Source organism: Salvelinus sp. IW2-2015, unplaced genomic scaffold, assembly GCF_002910315.2.
Source record: "Salvelinus sp. IW2-2015 unplaced genomic scaffold, ASM291031v2 Un_scaffold3678, whole genome shotgun sequence".
In the NCBI taxonomy this organism is placed as follows: Eukaryota; Metazoa; Chordata; class Actinopteri; order Salmoniformes; family Salmonidae; genus Salvelinus; species Salvelinus sp. IW2-2015.
The window spans coordinates 1-5,139 of NW_019944955.1; the positions used below are offsets into that span (position 1 = coordinate 1).

The following is a 5,139-nucleotide window of genomic DNA, read 5'->3' on the forward strand; positions in this document are numbered from 1 at the left end:
AGAATGCCAAGGTAACCTGTCTAATTGACTATGGCTGTAGCACTCACATCTGTAGCAATGAAACGCTTTGAAAGGCTGGCTCACATGGCTCACATCAACACCATCATCCAAGACACCCTGGACCCAATTCAATTCGCATACAGTCCCAACAGATCCACAGATGACGCAATCTCGATTGCTCTTCACACTGCCCTCTCTCACCTGGACAATGCTGTTCATTGACTACAGCTCAGCGTTCAATACCATAGTGCCCTCTAAGCGCGTCACTAAGCTAAAGACCCTGGGACTGAACACCTCCCTCTGCAACTGGATCCTGGACTTCCTGAAAGGCCGCCCCCAAGTGGTGAGGGTAGGCAACAACACATCTGCCACGCTGACCTTCAACACGGGGGCCCCTCAGTGGTGCGTGCTTACTCTCCTCCTGCACTTCCTGTTTACCTACGTGCACGACTCCAACACCATCATTAAGTTTGCTGATAGCACAACCGTGGTGGACAACGACAACATCTCCCTCAACGTCAGCAAGAAAAAGGTGCTAATCGTGGACTACAGGAAACGGAGGTCCGAGCATGCCCCCATTCAAATCTACGGGGCTATAGTGGAGCGAGTCGAGAGTTTCCTTGGTGTCCACATCACTGAGGAATTAACATGGTCCACACACACCATCACAGTCATGAAGAAGACATGACAACACCTCTTCCCCCTCAGGAGGCTGAAAAGACTTGGCATGGACACTCAAATCCTCAAAACGTTCTACAGCTACACCATTGAGAGCATCTTGACTGGCAGCAGAGGGTGGCGCTACAGAGGGTTGTGCGGACAGCCCAGTACATCACTGGGGCCAAGCTCCCTGCCATCCAGGACCTCTATAGCAGGCGGTGTGAAAGGAAGGCTAGGAAAATTGTTAAAGACTCCAGCAACCCAAGCCATAGACTGTTCTCTCTGCTTCCGCATGGCAAGCGGTACCGGAGCATCAAGTCTGACACCAACAGGCTCCTGAACAGCTTCTATTCCCAAGCAAGGTTTGAAATGATTGATTTAATCAAATATTATATATTTTGGGGCTTCTTACGGTTAATATGCAGTCTACACATTTATTGTCATTATGTTCTGGTTCCCTGACCATCTGTTCAAGACAAAATATGTGCCATAACCAGGCTTCCAAAGCACTTTATGATTACAGATGTGAGTGCTACAGGTCAGATGTGAGTGCTAATGTCCCCACATTGTTCTCACAGCATAATGAAATGTTTTGTAAACTTTAAATTAACATAACAAATGTTCTGTTAACATTCTTGCAACATCAGAGGAATGTTTTTTCCACATTAATACTAACATTGTATAATCATCAACACAACTGGACAGATTGTGTTATTACAACTTTTAGGGGGAATGTTCTTATACCTTTCCCACAACTTAATGAAATGGTCTGGGAACATTCACAGAACCAGTTTTGGTTTGCTGGGTAGACTCTCGGAACTAGAGGTCGACCGATTATGGTTTTTCAACGCCGATGCCGATAACGATTATTGGAGGACCAAAAAAAGCCGATACTGATTAATCGGCCGATTTTTTAAATGTATTTATTTATTTATTTGTAATTATGACAATTACAACAATACTGAATAAACACTTGTTTTAACTAAATTGAATACATCAATCAAATCAATTTAGCCTCAAATAAATAATGAAACATGTTCAATTTGGTTTAAATAATGCAAAAACAAAGTGTTGGAGAAGAAAGTTAAAAGTGCAATATGTGCCATGTAAAAAAGCTAATGTTTAAGTTCCTTTCTCAGAACATGAAACATATGAAAGCTGGTGGTTCCTTTAACATGAGTCTAATAAATATTCCAGGTAATAAGTTTTAGGTTGAGGTTATTATAGGAATTATAGGCCTATTTCTCTCTATACCATTTGTATTTCATACACCTTTGACTCTTGGATGTTCTTATAGGCACTTTAGTAATTGCCAGTGTAATGGTATAGCTTCCGTCCCTCTCCTCCCACTACCTGGCTCGAACCAGGAACACATCGACAACAGCCACCCTCGAAGCATCGTTACCATCGCTCCACAAAAGCCACGGCCCTTGCAGAGCAAGGGAACAACTACTCCAAGTCTCCGAGTGAGTGACGTTTGAAACGCTATTAGCACGCACCCCGCTACACAGCTAGCCATTTCACATCGGTTACACCAGCCTAATTCGGGAGTTGATAGGCTTGAAGTCTAAAACAACGCACATGCTTGAAGCATGCGGAAGAGCTTGCTGGCAGACGCACGAAAGTGCTGTTTGAATGAATGCTTACGAAGCTGCTGCTGCCCTACCACCGCTCCAGTCAGACTGCTCTATACAATATCAAATCATATACTTAATATATAACATACTAACACAGAAATACGAGCCTTAGGTCATTAATATGGTCAATCCGGAAACTATCATTTAGAAAATAAAACTTATTCTTAAGTGAAATACGAACCGTTCCGTATTTTATCTAATGGGTGGCATCCATAAGTCTATTAATATTCCCTGTTAACATTGCACACCTCAATGTCTATGTCATAATTCACATAAAATCTGGCAAATTAGTTCGCAACGAGCCAGGCGGCCCAAACTGTTGCATATACCCTGACTCGCATGCAATGAAACGCAAGAGAAGGGACACAATTTCCCTAGTTTAATATTGCCTTGCTCAACATGAATTTTCTTTTAACTAAATATGCAGGTTTAAAAATATACTTCTTGTATGATTTTAAGAAAGGCATTGATGTTTTATGTTTAGGTACATTCGTTGCAACGGATATGCTTTTTTCGCAAAGTGCTTTTTGTTAAATCATCCCCCGTTTGGCGATGTTAGCTGTCTTTGTTAGAGGAAATAGTCTTCACAGTTCGCAACGAGCCAGCGGCCCAAACTGCTGCATATACCACTGACCTCTGTTGGCACAGAACGCAAGAGAAGTGCACACAATATCCTAGTTAAAATAAATTCATGTTACAGCAATATTAACTAAATATGCAGGTTTAAAAATATTACAGTTGAGTATTGATTTTAAGAAAGCGTTGATGTTATATGGTGAGGTACACATGTTGGGCAACGACAGCTGCTTTTTTCGCAATGCGCTTGTTAAATCACCCGCGTTTGGCGAAGTAGGCTATATTCAATGATAAATTAACAGGCAGCCGCATTGATTATATGCAACGCAGGACAAGCTAGATAAACTAGAATATCATCAACCATGTGTAGTTAACTAGTGATTATGATTGATTGATTGTTTTTTATAAGATACGTTTAATGCTAGCTAGCACTTACCTTGGCTCTTGCTGCACTCGCAATAACAGGTAGTCAGCCTGCCACGCACGTCTCCTCGTGGAGTGCAATGTAATCGGCCCATGATCGGTGTCCAAAAATGCAGATTACCGATTGTTATGAAAACTTGAAATCGGCCCCTAATTAACTTGGCCATCCGATTAATCGGTCGACTCTACTGGGAACGTTTGTCAAATTGGTGTGACATTAGGAATGTTCCTCTAGAACAAAGACAACTTAGAGAAATTGTTTTGAGTGTAATGTATGAATGTGTTTTGATATTTAATTTGTACTTGAATACTGTACGTATATTTATCTCAGTTCATTACTCAACAGTGGAGGCAAATATCATGAAGAATCCAGTGAAATACCATGGAAAACAACACGTTTACCTCAAGTGAGTAAAGCCATACAATTACTATTTACTAATCATCAAAATAATAATATGACTTTGCACTAAAGGATAGTGAATCAATGTGTATGTCATGTTAAAAAAAAGTGTGTGTGTTGTGTGTGTGTGTTTGTGTGTGTGTGTGTGTGTGTGGTTGTGTGTGTGGTGTGTGTGTGTGTGTGTGTGTGTGTGTGTTGTTGTGTGTGGTGTTGTGTGTGTGTGTTGTGTGTGTGTGTGTGTTGTGTGTGTGTGGTGTTGTGTGTGTGTGTGTGTGATGTGCCATAGCGGGACTTGTGTCCTTCCAGACCTACCTGAATACCTGCCCTGACTGCCTCCTTGTCCAACAAAAGTTGTCATTGGTTAGCAACTACAGCACTCTGTATATCTTCAGTAAGAACATTACATTACAACTATCATGCTAAATTCAGTACTATAGTCTTGTTTAAAAATGTATTACTACTTAACTAATGGGACATGATAAACCATAAGTGAATTATATGTATTTGAAGATATGTTTMTTTTGGGCCCTCTGGCTCATAATATATTTTCTATTCACTATGATGAACAGGTAAGAGAAAGGAGCTGACCTCTGCTGAACTGGAAGTGTTTAAGAAACAGGTGGACTGTCTCAATTTGCCACCAGCTGTGTTCACAAACCCACAGAAAGGTAAGCATCTTACCTTACCTAGAGTTTTCACCAGAAATTATTTTCAGCGACCAAGCTACCATTTTAGAAAGATTCAACCAAAGTTTGCAATGTTATCAATGAAGCGCAGACTGCATGATAAGCTAGCGAACTAGATTTGACATTGTGCTTTGACACTGTTGGATAGGCCAACAACAACGTGCTGTTTTGCATGCTGTTCGGAAGATGCACCCACATGGGGAGAAATAAGCAATACCTTACTGCAAAGTAGCTTCTGGGGAAAAATAAATGTTGTATCCTTGTGATGATGTAAATGTTAATTTACTCACGGACTGTCATAATTTGCCGCATAGATTCCTGTCCAGATCCGACACAGGACAACAGCAAAACTCTGGACCTGTCGAAAGTGATCGAATTGCTGGGTGACAAGATTGATCTTCAGAAGACTTTAGAAGAGATGATAAGTAAATTACAACTAGAGAGTAATAAAGCCGATTAATTGTCAAAATGTCAAGTGGCGCCTATTATGTATTTTTTCATATAATACATTTAAAAAATATATTTAAAAAATATATTTAGAAATAKATTTGTATTTTTTCATACTCATTGTTTTAATGGTTGGTATATCGCCACCATGGAACCAATTGACAACATATTTCTCCTACATTCAAACAGTGTTTCAACCTTTAGAGAATTAACCCTAGCTAGCACACAGTGTCCTTCGCGGCAACCTGCCGAACACCTACCCTCGCCGTCGATAACAGAACTGCAGGAAAACAATGCTGACAGGCGGGGG

General features: G+C 40.8%; 1 long non-coding RNA gene across 1 annotated transcript; it reads left to right on the forward strand.

Annotated features, from left to right (window-relative positions):
* The first annotated feature begins 3,982 nt into the window (after positions 1 to 3,982).
* Positions 3,983 to 4,857, forward strand: LOC112076310 (uncharacterized). The gene is made up of 3 exons (XR_002895156.2): positions 3,983 to 4,087; positions 4,266 to 4,364; positions 4,697 to 4,857. It is a non-coding gene; the product is annotated as an uncharacterized lncRNA (long non-coding RNA).
* Positions 4,858 to 5,139: the final 282 nt, after the last annotated feature.